This window comes from Schistocerca piceifrons, chromosome 4 (assembly GCF_021461385.2).
Source record: "Schistocerca piceifrons isolate TAMUIC-IGC-003096 chromosome 4, iqSchPice1.1, whole genome shotgun sequence".
Lineage (NCBI taxonomy): Eukaryota > Metazoa > Arthropoda > Insecta > Orthoptera > Acrididae > Schistocerca > Schistocerca piceifrons.
The window spans coordinates 659369491-659385688 of NC_060141.1; positions in this window are offsets into that span (position 1 = coordinate 659369491).

Genomic DNA, 16198 nt, shown 5'->3' on the forward strand with positions numbered 1-16198 from the left:
GGTGGCTCGGCAAACCGCTCTCTTTTGTTGACTTCTTCCCAGCGGCTAACTAAACAAAACGTAGAGTGTATTTACAACGAGGGATGAAAAATGAGAACCCATGTAGCAAACCAGTATAGCGCTAGGGAAACTTGACATTGTCATGTATACGGACGAGGAAGAAAGACGGACAAGGCTGTTAGTGAGCACAGAAATAAATCAGTGGGGAAAGTTGGAAACTGGTCCTGAAACAGTACGCCAACGCAGTCGGCAATGAACCGACTGGAAATTTAAACGAAGTGTTCAACACACGAAATAAGCACATAAAAGACAACACGAATAGGCGTGGCTTTGCCTGACTTGAATACTATCATGGAATCCAGTCGTTTGAAAGCAACCACAGTGCTTGTAACTAGATACAGTCTTACCATTGTTCCGAAGCCTGATGGAAATTCATACTAACCATAGAAAAATATCTGAAATACTGCTCACTACAGCCCAATCTAGATATATTGGGTGTCAGTGAAGTGAAATAGAAATAATACGAGGATTTATGGTCAGACGAATATATGATAACAAAAAAAAACAACAGAAAATAGTATAGCTGGAGTGGCATTTATAACTGGTGTTGGATTTGTTATGAATAGGAAGGTAGGACAGTGTGTTACTGTGAACAGTTCAGTGATAGGGTTGTTCTCATCAGAATCGACAGCAAACCAACAGTGACCTCAACAGTTCAAGTATACTTACCGATGTCGCAAGCAGAAGATGAAGAGAGAATATATATAAGGGTACTGAACGCGTAATTCAGTAAGTGAAGGGAGAAGAAAATGTAATAATCACGGGAACCGGAATGCGGTTGTATGGGAAGGAGCAGAATGAAAGGTTACGGGAGAATTTGGACTTGGTACTAGGAATGAGAGAGAAGAAAGACAAATTGAGTTATGCAGTAAATTTCAGAAAGTAATAGCGAATACTCTGTTCGATAATCGCAAGGGGAGCGATATACTTGGCTGGGCCACAGGGGGAAGATTTCAGTTACATTAGATCTTGGTAAGGCAGAGATTCCGAAATCTCATATTGGCTTGTAAGGCGTACCCAAGGCCAGATATGGACTCCAATAACAGTTTAGTAATGATGAACAGTAGGCTAAAGTTTGAGACTAGTCAGGAAGTATCAGTGAGCATTCTAAGGTATGAAGCGATACGCTGGAAGTTTTCTGAGGCTGTAGGTGTTGCGATAAGGAATATCTCAGTAGGTAGTTCAGTGGAAGAGGAATAGAAATCTCTAGAACGGGCAATCACAGACGTTGGAGAGATAATGTAGGTACTGCGAAGAAATCACGAATAACAGAAGAAATGCTTCAGTTGATCGACGAAAGAAGGAAGTACAGGAATACCGAAATTCAAATAACTTAGGAATACAATAAAAAGGAAGGCACGGAAACTAAGGCGAAATGGTTGCAGGAAAAAATGAGGAAATCAAGAAAGAAATGATTGTCGGACGGTCTGATTCACCATTTAGAAAAGTCAAAACAGTCTTCGGTGAAATTAAAAGTAAGTGTAATGAGAATTCCACTGTTAAATGCAGAGGAGAGCCGATAGGTGGAATAAGTACACTGAGGCCGTCTATGATTGGGACGACTTATCTGATAACGTGATAGAGGAAGAAACAAGAGTCGATAGGGAAGAGATAGGGAATACAATATCAGAATTACAATTTAGAAGAGCTTTGGTAGACGTAAAATCAAATAAGGCATAAATAATAGATAATATTCCATCAGAATTTCTAAATTTATTCGGGAGGGAAATGGCAGCAAATTGATTATTATCTTTGTTGTGTGTAATGACACTGACGATATGCTATCAGTCTTTCGGAAAAACATGATCCACACAATTTCCAAGATTGCAAGAGCCGTTAAGTACGAGAATTATTGGACAATCAGCTGACTGACTCAGGAATCCTAGTTGCTGAAAAGAGTACTAAAGACTGGGAAAGAAAATTAAGGATTTGTTATATGACGATCGGTTTCGCTTTAGAAGAGGTAAAAGCACCAGAGAAGAAGTTCTGCCGTTGTGGGTGATATTGGAAAAGGCACTGAGGAAAAATCTAGACACGTTCACGGGATATGTTGACATGGAAAAAGCTTACGACAATGTTAAATGATGCACGATTTTTGAAATCCTGAGAAAAGTAGGGGTAAGCTTTAGGGCAAAACGGGTAATACGCAACATACACAAGAACCGATAGGGACCAATAACAGTGGAAGACAAAGAACGAAGCGCTCAGATTCAAAAGGGTGTAAGGCGGGGATGTCGTCTTTTGCCTTTGCCGAAGACTGGGATTAAAATTCAAGGTGAAAGAATATCACTGATAAGATTAGCTGATGTCATTGTTATCTTCAGTGAAAGTGAAGATGAATTACAGGACCTGTTCAATGGAATGAACAGTGTAATGAGTACAGAATATATAATGAGAGTAAATCCAAAAAAGACGAACGTGATGATGACTAGCAGAAATGAGAACAGCGTTAAGCTTATCACAACCTGGTATATGCTTCGGTAGCAGAATAACCCATGACGGACGGAGCAAGGAGGACATAAAAAGCGGACCAAGACTGGCAAAAAGGCCGCGCGGGATTAGCCGAACGGTCTGGGGCGCTGCAGTCATGGACTGTGGGGCTGGTCCCAGCGAAGGTTCGAGTCCTCCCTCGGGCATGGGTGTGTGTGTTTGTCCTTAGGATAATTTAGGTTAAGTAGTGTGTAAGCTTAGGGACTGACGACCGTAGCAGTTAAGTCCCATAAGATTTCACACACATTAGAACATTTTTGAACTGGCAAAAAGGATATTCCTGGGCAGGAGAAGTCTAGCATTATCAAACATAGGTCTTAATTTGAGAAAAGAAACCTGAGAATGTACGTTTGGAGCACAGCGTTGCCTGGAAGTGAAACATGGAGTGCGGGAAAACCGGAAAAGAAGAGCTAGAAACATTTGAATGTTGAAAATTAGGTGGGCTAATAACGTAGGGAATGAGAAGGTTCTCCGCAGAATCGGAGGGAAAAGAAATATAGGGAAAACACTGACTGGGAGATAGGACAGGATGATAGGACATGTTTTAAGACAAAAATGAGTAATTTCCATGTTACTAGAGAGACAGAGATTGGGTTACATCTAGCAAATAATGGAGGACTAGCTTGCAAATGCTACTCTTAGATGACAAGTTGGCATGGCAGAGGATTCCGCGTTGGGCCGCACCAAAACAGTCACGTCTGCAAAACAGTAGGACAATGCGAGTGTGCATTTGTGCACCAAGTCTTGATGCAACCCAAACTATCTCTGCCGGCCTTGTATTAAATGAATATCAGAAGACCCAGAATCTTTCAGAAAAGCATCAAGTCTTAATGCAACCCAAACTAACTCTGCCGCCCAGCGTTTCCATTGCCAACCTTTTGCCAAAAATTTTAGTTTTGTGGGAATACATGCTACCACTTCCTGCTCTCTAACAAACGTGAATCGCTTCCGCACTCAGAGGAAATCACCTACTGTTTGCGATGAAAAAAGTGACGTAAGCCGTCATGAGACAGACAGCTAACGTTGACGTGGGCGCGAATGGGACATACGACCTCACGACAGACAGCACCGTAGGCACACGAGACGCGATGGTTAACGTGATCTGCGCTCTTAGCGCTCTGCAGCGGCCGCTGTCGACTTCATTAGGCTCGAAAACCAGATGGACTCTGTTAACAACTGTTGAAGACGAGTAGAGAAAATAGCGAAAAATATTCTGTACTCGTCGATGACCTGAACAGAGAATTGCTAATAGAGGATAACTAGAGAACGCTATACAACGATCTGAGATAGATAATAGTAGAAGTTAATAGTTAACAAATACCCCAATTTCGGTTTGAAATTGAATATAGTTAACGTTTAGTGTCTAACGCAGGTTGAGCGACACACACACACCAAAAAAAGTTTTGCATCATCCCGACGTTGACTGTGGATATTGTATCACAGACACAGTCCCTTTGACTGTTCGGAGATGTCACTAAACCGCCCAAAGACGTAAGAAACCATGCATGAGCAGCGCCTATTAGACGGAGGGGGTCCGACAGCCGATCAGTTCCAGTCATTCCACGAAGAAGGAGGTACACAGCTCGTGTTTTCTGTAGTTCAACCACGCCTAGATGGTCAGTACTGCTGTTTGATTGCTTCCGCATTGTTACTTTGTGCCAGGAAAGGAAGGACTCTCAACAAGGCAAGTGTTCAGGCGTCTCGGAGTAAACCAAACCAATGTTGACCGGACATGGAGGAGGCACAGAGAGAGACAGGAACTGTCGATGACATGCCTCTCTGAGGCCGCCCGAGGGCTACTACTGCAGTGGATGACGGCTACCTACGGATTATGACTCGGAGAAACCCTGACAGCAACGCCACCATGTTGAATAATGCTTTTCGTGCAGGAACAGGACGCTGTGGTACTACTGAAACTGTGCGCAATCGGCTGCATGATGGACAGCTTCACTCCTGACGTCCATGGCGAGGTCCGTCTTTGCAACTACGATATCATGAAGCTTGGTGCAGATAGGCCCAACAACATGTCGAATGGACCTCTCAGGATTGGCATCACGTTCTGCATCACGTTCTCTTCACGGATGAGTGCCGCATATGCCTTCAACGAGACAATCGTCGGAGACGAGTTTGGAGGCAACCTGGTCAGGCTGAACGCCTTAGAACACTGTCCAGCGAGTGCAGCAAGGAGGAGGTTCCCTGTTGTTTTGGGACGGCATTATATGGGGACGGCATACGCCGTTGGTGGTCATGGAAGGCGCCGTAATGTCTGTACGATACGTGAATGCCATCCTTCGACAGATAGTGCAACCATATCGGCAGCATATTGGCGAGGCATTCGTCTTCATGAACGACAAGTCTCGCCCCCATCGTGCACATCTTGTGAATGACTTCCTTCAGGATAACGACATCGGTCGACTAGACTGGCCAGCATGTTCTCCAGACATGATCCCTATCGAACATGCCTGAGATAGATTGAAAAGGGCTGTTCATGGACGAAGTGATCCACCAAACACTCTGAGGGATGTACGCTGAATCGCCGTTGAGGAGTGGGACAATCTGGACCAACAGTGCCCTGATGAACTTGTGCATAATATGCCACGACGAATACAGGCATGCATCAATGTAAGAGGACGTGGTACTGGATATTAGAGGTACCGGTGTGTACAGTAATCTGGACCACCACCTCAATGTTTGGTTTTCATGAGCAATAAAAAGAGCGGAAATGATGTTTATATTGATCTATATTCCAGTTGTCCGTACTGGTTCCCGAACTCTCGGAACCGAGCTGATGCAAAACTTTTTTTGATGTGTGTAATATCCGTATTTTCGATGTTGAATTTACTACGAACACACTGAAATAACGTAATTTATCACATAGACTTCGAGATTGAGATTCTTTTCTGAATTTCGTTGGAATGGAAGAAGAGATTTTTTCGACACTGATCATCATTGAAAATGATATTTACCGGCTTGATAAAAGCATGAGCCAGTCCATAAACCTAGAGATAGGTATATATATATATATATATATATATATATATATATATATATATATATATATATATGTATTACAAAAAGTTTCGTAATAGCAAAAATTTCCAATGCATAACTTGCGTTTACTGTGAGACATGGACCGCAGGCACGTTAACATTTTTGGCCACTGGGATAACGTTCCAATCGTGGGCCTTTACAACAAGAATTGCTGCTAATACTCTATTTATAAAAAGTAACATCGACTGTTGAGATGACAAGTTGGAACGGGAGAAGATTTCGCGGTGGGCCGCACCAAACTAGTCACGTCTGGAAAAGCGGTAGGACAAGGCGAGTGTGCCTTTGTGCATCAAGCCTTGATGCAACCCAAACTAACTCTGCCGCCCAGGTATTAAATGAATACCGGAAGACCCAGAGTCTTTTAGAAAACAAAATGCGAAAAAAAAAGATTTGTAAGGAGGTGGTGCGAACCTGCTACCTAGCTCGACACAACAAAATAACTAATTTTTTTAAATAACCAATTTTTTCTTTTTTAAGTCAAAAACTTAAATTTCCTCTCAAAACCAAAACCATATTCTTCTTGAGGGTATATTGTTTTATTTTATTTATAGTATTTAGAATAATCATGATCGTGTTCTGACTGTATTTGAAGTAAGGGAACTAAGCTATACTTTCACATAAACTAGAGACTTCCTCTGAAAAGTAACTGTTCGGTGGTTTCCTTTTGAAACACCCTTGTTTTTATAAAAAGTGTGTGAATGGACAGAATTTTTCCTTTTTCCAGTCGTAACTGGCAGGTGTTTCCCTTTCTTAGTGCAAGAATAGTTTGAATACAGATTCACCTCCATCGTTGATGATGTAATTTACATAGAAATATATAAGCCACGTGATTCTTCTCGTCTTTGAAGCCGGTAACGTTTATAAATCTGTGTGCGGTATATTACTGGAGTTCAGCCGTTTTTGTCGTTAATAGCATTTCACATTTAAATTTAATCAACTTCCACAAGCCTCGGATACGTGAACAGCCTATTCCTCGGTGCAGCGCTGTATCAGCCAAGCCACAATGTTCACAGTAAGGGTTTCTTGTGAGTCTCGGTTGGTTTCGGCGATATGCTGATAGAAACAGACCGTTTGAGAAGATGTAAGCGGCTCAGCGTATCCGAAAAGTTAGAGCACACTAGCTTCCACTTAAGATTTTGTGTTTCACTTGGCAGACTGTTTTTGTCTGTAGTTCTCCCTTAATCTTCTTCGTAGTGAAGTTCTGTACACCTGGAAGATTTTCTACAATTTCCTTTGTGATTCAACTGCACTACCACTTCGACGGGACAATTGGATCTCTGTATATAATATATACATGCTAAAGACAGTATCTTACAACAGTCATTACGTGATATTTAATATGGTAACTGTACGGAAAAGACGCGCTTTTGACAGATCTTCACTGTGCCGTTACACTGAAACGGTATGCTTTCGTGACATACAAGTTAGAACACTAAAAACGTCAACCAGAGGAAGCCTGTACGTTCCGATGTGTAGTTTCCTGTTATTTTACTACAACATATCGTGGCTAAAACGCTTTATCCCAGAGATCCTCAATTTTTTGATGTTTTGAAACAGCCTGTATTCATACCAGGTACTTTGTGAGAAAGAAAACCCTCCAACACCATAAAATGTGGCGGCTTGTGTGTCATGTTTGCAATATAAAGCGATGTCGCGTCACATTGGCCACGTTACTCTCCGCGAGGCAAATATCTGGCATTCTAGATTCTTCATAACACATTCCGCAGTTTGTGGAACATAGAATTCCACGTTGTGACGCCACCAGCTCATTCTCCACGTGCGATTTCACGTCCCGCTTTACGCTGAGCGCAGTGCAGTTTTTCGAAGCATGAAACGAGTTGATTCCGAAACGGCCACCTTCCGGACGTGATAGTTAAAACTGCCAGAAAAGTTAGCCACCACAATAAACTGTCCTCCACTTCTACTTTGGTCTCGTTAAGAAGGACATCGATGGCACATTTGTGTAATTCAGGAGCTGTGTTGCAAAAATGTGCAGAGAGCTGATTCGAAAGTCCTGGTACTGTAAAAATAGCAATTTTCGCCATTTGGCGTAGAGGTACCTCAACTCCCAACAGCCCGACTCCATTGGATACAGCCCAGAAGCGTATACACTGCTTTCGGCAGTAAGTGGCCCGTCTTGCCAACGGTGGGAGGTGCCTTTTTGGCTTGTGCATAGCAGGAGTCGGAAGTGGTTCCTTCAGGTCACCGACGTTTGAGTCGTTATCCGGTGTTAGGAGAGAAACTGAACGGACTAATTTGAACGGAGAAGCTACAAATCCAGAAGCATTCCGCTATTAAAAGATCAGTCACGCAGACGCCCTCAGTTCGCCTTTGTGTACGCTGCCAGGCCAACATTTGAACAGTTTTTCCATGAGGCCAGTCCGCCCCGTCATTGCTTTCCTTAGTGAACTGTCCATCACTTTCACTAATAACATAAAACATGAAAATGTAAAACTTTTTTGCACCTAAACGGAGTTCAGTAAGTAATGCAAGACATTTTTATCTGTAAGATGATTTGTTTTTTCAGGATCCAACAACTCATATTATACACCACTGTTCTCGCTGTTTCATTCTTGTATTCACTATCAGTTTTACCGTAAAACCGAAGTGTATAATTTGGTGGATAATTATTCATTCTGGCAATACGGTGTAGCTAGTTGTAACTATTTCTAATTCTCGTACTTTCCGGGATAGTGTGAGGGTAAATAAACGGTTGAAAACCAAATCAAAAATTGCTTTTTTATGTTGAAGTGAATGATTTCAACCATAGTTGACCATACAATCTGTGTACGTTTTCTACGGAAATTCCAAAAACTGTGTTTTCCATTGAAACCTGATTGGTAGACAGAGAGCACACAGGATAAGGTTAAGGCTGTGGATGGGGCCATAAACAGGTACTTTGCATTACACAATCAAACACACAACTTTATTTTCTAAGAACCACTTATTTACACATTGGCTTAAAAGATCACAATTAAACAATACGGCAGAAGGCCTAGATAAGAAAACTTGAGATGCTTTCCGGGCTGAAGGCCATGGAACCACAGCAAACACAAGAACAGCTAAAGGCCTGGCTTAGAAATCAAAAGCAATTAAAAGTACAAGGTAATTTTTTTAAATAAAACATGCAATGAAAACAATTACAGACTTTAGGCCTACACTACATGCCTGAGGGACAACTATAATTAAAGCATATTAATAAACAATTTTTTTAAGCAAGAAAATTTCTTTTTAAACTTACAAGAGGACGGCCGAAGCCTGATTAACTTATTTCACAGCTGAAGGCCACAAACAAATTTGGAACAACGGCTGAAGGAGTGAACAAGAAGTCAGATAAATAATTTAGAATAAACCACTTGCTTCTTATTAAAAAAAAATACCTTTAGGGAATATAAACGGCTGAAGACCTTATTAAAGGGTTCACGCAAATCCTCAGCTGATGGCAACACACAACGCATGGAACAACTAATGGCTTAGGGCCTGGATTGCAAACAATTTCAGATAGAACAATTTCTAAGGATAAAAAGATTTTTATCTAAAACAATCAATGATCAATATTTTAATTTAAAACTGCTGAAGGTCTTTATGTAAATTTAAAAAGAAAACTGAATTAATACATGGCCAAAGGCCTCACACAATACTTCAACTAAAATGAAAATCACAGTTTAAAACAAGCAGAACAAGTGATACTCAGAAGTGTTCCAAGGGTCGGTCTGGGAAGGTAGCTCAAATGTAAAGTGAGGTGAGACAGCCAGCCAAGAGTTGACGTTATGTAATCGGATGGCAACCAAACTAGGGAGCGGCCCAAGACCAACCAACAATTCAACGAATTACCTTTCATCCGACCAAAGGCACAACGATGGAGAATATCGGCCAAGGACGAGAATACGAACAGCACTATGGGCCCAGAAATTGACGTCTAAAAACAGCCAAGGAAACAATAACCACACTAACCAAATATGAGCAAAACAACTTAAAAGGCTGTCGAACTACACGCTGTGCTGGACAGCAACAAAACAACGAGCAAAAGGCACACTGCCTACCAACTACACTAACGACCAGGGCAGGCAACTGGAGAGTTAACGATCACAAGGCAGAAAATATCGCTGGTGAACTTCACTGATAAGTATCAGTCAAATTAATAATTAATCACAACATAGGAAGCTGCTAGATTTCACCGACTCCAACACATCATATGATGCTGCTAGCCCGAATGTCCAAGGGCAACAACCCACAAATGAACGAAGAGATGTCACAATAGTTAAGATTTCGTAACAGATTAACTGATCACACAACTTCAGCGTCCATGCTCGGTGGGCAACGAACTATAGTCGCTCTCGCAGCTAGTGCCTCATAATCTGACAGCACATGCACACCGCCAGCAGCCCCGGTCTGTCCTCGCTTCATGGAGACTTGCTTGCTGCTCGGTCCCAACCGACTCACTCAATCCAGCACGCAGACAGCATTAAAATAACTGCTCAGTTAAAACCATACAAGCTACACACGGTTCTGAGAAACAATTCCACAAAAAACTTCCTCAGCTAAGTAGTTTGCAATTTCTTGGCTAAAACCAATCACTGTGGAACAACTAGTAGGAATCACAGATCGACACACACAGAGAACCCAGAAGCGGTCAGCGACCAAAATACACGTCGTCCGATGAGACGACCGACTGAACGACCAACCAAGATCGTCCCCACTGAAGTCATGTGTGCCGGCACCGGTTGGGCGAGTCATGGCTGTCTGGACCTCACTGCTGCTCCGTCCCTGACTCCCATGATGTCCTGTTCGCATCTTGGACACACGACGACCCGGAGACACTGGCTCGGACCCAACCATACAGCCGGCCGGAGTGGCCGTGCGGTTCTAGGCGCTACAGTCTGGAGCCGAGCGACCGCTACGGTCGCAGGTTCCAATTCTGCCTCGTGCATGGATATTTGTAATGTCCTTAGGTTAGTGAGGTTTAATTAGTTCTAAGTTTTGGGGGACTGATGACCTCAGAAGTTAAGTCGCATAGTGCTCAGAGCCATTTGAGCCATTTTGAACCCAACCATACAGAGGGAACATTTGCCCATTGGCCACATGAGATCCCTGCACAAGGAAGCAACCGACCCACGTCCCGCAAGATGAGCAATTGAAGGGGCCCAGAAGCTGTCAGAAGACCAAAATACAGGTCGCCCGATGAGACGATCGACCGATCGACCAACCAACGGTGGTTCCTGCTCAAGTCTCCTTTCCTCGGACAGTGCATGTGTGTAGCCTGCTGTCGCGCAGGTACTGGCTGAGCAGACCTCACTGGAGCTCCATCCCAACTGAACTCACCGCACATCACGACCCAGAAATACTTGAGGTCCCTCAAAAGATAGTACAACAGTGCTCTTATCGATAGCGCTGCTGCTACTCACGGGCAGGCAGGCCAGAAACTTAATGATGCCAGTAAATCGAATAAGAAATGGGACGGCAGTACCGCGAAGACAAGATGTGAAGTAATAAACAGCATGAACACAAGTCGCGCATGGCTCAGCCATTTTCATTTCTGATATTTAAATTAAGAAAGTTAATAGAAACTTCATTTTTCACCTCAAATATAAAATTTATTTTCTCGAGTAAGTCTGTAAATTTAATCAAATGGTTCAAATGGCTCTGAGCACTATGGGACTTAACATATGTGGTCATCAGTCCCCTAGAACTTAGAACTACTTAAACCTAACTAACGTAAGGACATCACACACATCCATGCCCGAGGCAGGATTCGAACCTGCGACCGCAGCGGTCGCGCGGTTCCAGACTGAAGCGCCTAGAACCGCACGGCCACACCGGCCGGCTTGTAAATTTAATCACCACGTATTTAATTTCATGTTCTTTACCATACCGCCTACTTATCAAAAGTAATTCAGAATTGACTCACTCCTTTCGGATTGATTGCTTCCTCTTCGACTCTTATAACTGCAGTCTGATTATTGTGCAAGTTACAGATAACGTTTCGATCATTGCACTTTACTGGTGTTACTTCCAGATTCTCTGTGGGTATAGTTCACTCAATATTGTCAAAAGCTTTCTCTAAACCTACAAATGCGCAGTCGTAGTAAAGTACCAAGAGAGCGTGTTTGATTCGCACACAGTTAACTTGGAGTTGCCCTAGGCCCAGCCGACTATCCCCGCTATCGTGGACAGGGCTTCTGAGGACGAAGGCGGTCCGCCTAGGGACGCCCGCCGGGCCGGCTGGGTAAGCCGTCTGCGCGGCTGTGTCGATTCATAAGCTAATGAGGGCCGCGCAGCCGCAGAAGGGCAGGGATTACTGCGGCGCTCCCAGACAATGACCGCGGCGCTACAATGGGCACTTGGCGTGCTGTCCGCGGTGACGGCTGCCATTCCAGGCCAGACTGGGCGTCCGGCGTCTCTCCTGACCTACCGCTGCTAACAGAAAGCCGGGATATACCACGGCGCACCAACGGCGTAATTCCAAGGGCCACGTAATTCTGCTGTTGCTAGGACCAGCAGACGTTCACGTCTCTATCTTTGCTTATATATGAAGGTTGCTGTGCACTGACTTACTGCCGCGTGTTCGCTGTCGTAGGAATAGGAACTAATAACTATCAAGGCCGGAAAAATTTTATCTTCAGACAATTTTATGCACAGTTTTTCTACTATTTATATATATGACGTATTCACAGTTGCGAATGCGGACAACTATCAGCCTCGTAAGGGAATGACGACTGTGTCCGACTGCGACTCGAACGCGGATTTCTCGCTTCACGCTTAACCGCTTTGGCGATCCGTGCACGAAACACGAAAATAACAAAATTTCCATAAGTCGTCCTTTCGCCATTTCTGTGCTTCATAAAGGCTGTAGTCACCACAGTGCCTGTTCCTTCGCACATTTATGCATTGCTTCGTTGTTCCTAACAACACTGCTTTCGATCTTTATTATTTCTTCCTATTGATCCATTGTGACCAGGCTGCAACTTGATCTTCCATTTCTTTATACTCCCTGTGATATGGATGCTGCAGCGATACGGCTGTGAATTGGAAGGGGTCAGACTTCTGGGCCGCTAATATCTTTCCCTAGCTAACGTAGCTTTATTAAACAGTCGAAAGTGAAATACACTGAGGTGACAGAAGCCATGGGATAACGATATCGCCGGCCGTGGTGGCCGAGCGGTTCTAGGCGCTACAGTCTGGAGCCGCGTGACCGCAACGGTCGCAGGTTCGAATCCTGCCTCGGGCATGAATGTGTGTGATGTCCTTAGGTTTTAGTTAGGTTTAAGTAGGTCTAAGTTCTAGGGGACTGATGACCTCAGAAGTTAAGTCTCATAGTGCTCAGAGCCATTTGAACCATTTTTGATAACGATATCCATACACAGAGATGACTACAGTATCGTGTACAGAAGGTACAAAAGGGCAGTGTGTTGGCGGAGCTGTCATTTGTACTCAGGCGATTAATGTTTCCGACGTGATTATGGTAACGCAAGAGGAATTAAAAGACTGTGAACACGAAATCATAGTTGGAGCTGGATGTATGGGACATCAGATCATTAGGAAATTCAATGTTCTGAGATCCACAGTTTCAAGAGCCTGCCGAGAACACCAAATTTCAGGCATTACTTGTCACCAATGACAATGCAGTTGCCGACGGCCTTTACATAAAGACCGAGAGCAGCGGCGTTTCAGTGCATTTGTCAGCGCTAATAGATAACCAAACTTGGTGTTTGCGCCGATCAGTGCCGTTTGGATGGGATGTTCGGTTTGAAGAAGACACTACCTCTGTAGAGAATTAAACTTTCGTCAGTCGACAAATTTTTAAAACAATGGAAAGCATCTGGAAATGCCTTTCGTAGATAACCTAAAATTCGCCTAATTTTCCAGAATTTGTGACCTCCAGGTTCCTCACTGTTATCAACTATCACTTAGTATTTTTTGCGCGAACATTGTAGCACACAGTAACGGATCAAATGCTTCAAATGGCTCTGAGCACTTTGGGACTTAACTTCTAAGGTCACCAGTCCCCTAGAACTTAGAACTACATAAACTTAAGGACATCACACCCATCCACGCCCGAGGCAGGATTCGAACCTGCGACCGCTGCGCTCACGCGGTTCCAGACTGTAGCGCCTAGAGCCGCTCGGACACCCCGGCCGGCGGTTACGGATCATTGGTACAATAACTGTTTATTTCATTTTTTCTGAGAAAATATCTTGCTAAGAAACGGTAAATTTCATCTGTGTTTTTACGTTGCAGTCTTGATGTTTCACTAGCGTCGTTGAAAAGGTGCTCGTATTATAATTACCTTCCTCAGCTATGTAGTTTATAGATTCTTGGCTAAAAAAAATCTTTGGAGCAGTCATTTCCAGTAGATGAATTATCTAAATTGACAATTTTGCATCCGGAATAAATTGTATTGAAATTATACGCTTTGGGGTCGAAATCACTCACTCCATTTGCAGTCATTTGTTTTGTGTCTTTTAGCAAATTTATCGGGCATGCTCAGGCTCTTCTTCAAAATCGGAGGAAGAAGCGATTGTAACATCAAAATGTGGATCTGTATTTACAGATTCAGCGTTTGCTGTTACACTAATATTTCGAATATTAGTGGTGACGGAGTCACCTACAGGGTCATCCGCATCGAATCACTACCTGTCCATCCACAATCAGCTGGACTGCGCGTGATGCAGCCGCGTCGCTTTCGATTAAGAAGACTCAGTAGCTGATATTCTGTAAACAGGTGGTAACGTCGAGTCATTATACTCGATTACACGGAAAGCTCAGCGCAAAATCCGACCCCTGGCGGGAAATAGACCTTATACGTATCTGTAGGATTGCAGCATGGAACCACTGTAAATATTTTTCATAGCAAGATCATTGAAAGAGTTAACTTATATATGCGTCTGGGACAGTTAAAGGGTTAATCTAAAATTGTTCATTTGCCTAACTATCTGGTTAAAAATCCAAAGACGTTTTGCTATCTGTAAAATCGGAACTGACATCGATATCATATAATCAGTGACCGAACTGGCTCCGAAACAGAACACGACAGAGAGGCCGCCGAAACTTCGAATTCGATCATCCGAAATTCGTAGTAGAATACTGGAACGTATTACTACTTTCAACTACCGCACAACCTCCTACATGGTAGTTATTGAAGTAAGTGATCGAGAAATAGAAGAGCAACTGAAACTGCTCACTATTGGGAAAGTATCTGGCCTGAAAAGTATCTGACCTGACCGAGATCCCTGCGAGATTCTACAGACACCATACGAAAAGACTTGCGCTTCTTCTAGCAGGATTTTACTGTGTATCACTAGAGAATAGTAGGAAATTTGGAAAAATTATCAGGTTATTCCCATTATCGAGAAGAGTCGTTTAACAGCTGCACCTAATTATAGTCATATATTGGTGACGTCAATCTGTTGTAAATCTATTGAATACATTTTATGTTTCCGATTTATGAAGATTTTGAAGAATGAGAATCTCCTGAACAAAAATCATTAAGGGTTCCACAGATAAATATTTGGCAAAACGTAGCCTAGCCTATTAGTCTATGAAATCCAGAGCATCGTAGACAAAGCCGACGAGTGAACAAAATTTGAGCTTACCAAGCATCGGGCCAGACCAGATTTATGACTGGATCCGTGACTTCATTGTGGATAGAACTTAAGGCGTCATTCTTAAGAGGACAAAACCTACAGACGTACAGGAAATTTCGGCAGTATGGAATGGCAGTGCCCTGTGGAGTGCAGGTGAGGATAAACTCTTTTTCTTTCTTTTTTTCATGTTGCTCGTTGACTTCTTAATATTGATGCCTTCACAGCCTTACAAATTTAGTATTTAATTTTGCGAAAAGTTTCTTTCTGTTATTTCCAATTCTTTGATATTGTTTCTTTGTATTTTCTTTGTTATTCCTATAACGAATGCTGTTGCTGGCATCTTTTCACAGACATAAGGTATTATTTGTTCTCATTAATTCGGTAAGGTTTTCTGAGGAAGATAAACTTTCACTTCTCCATTACTTGTTTGTTTTCTGTATATTTTGACAGAGCTCCTTGTCACATCTGTATCTTTGACTGCACTCAAATATTCCTAATTACTCGTCTTTCAGATATATTCTATCCAGCTTATAGTTCACTGTTAAGCATTTACCACTGAGATAATACACTACTGGCCATTAAAATTGCTACACCACGAAGATGACGTGCTACAGACGTCCAACTTAACCGACAGGAAGAAGATGCTGTGATACGTAAATGATTAGCTTTTCAGAGGATTCACACAAGGTTGGCGCCGGTGGCGACACCTACAACGTGCTGAGATGAGGAACGTTTCCAACCGATTTCTCATACACAAACAGCAGTTGACCGGCGTTGCCTGGTGAAACGTTGTTGTGATGGCTCGTGTAAGGAGGAGAAATGCGTACCATCACGTTTCCGACTTTCATAAAGGTCGGATTGTAACCTATCGCGATTGTGGATTATCGTATCGCGACATTGCTCCTCGCGTTAGTCGAGATCCAATGACGGTTAGCAGAATATGGAATCGGTGGGTTCAGGAGGGTAATACGGAACTCCGTGCTGGATCCCAACGGCCTCTAGGCAGTCTAGAT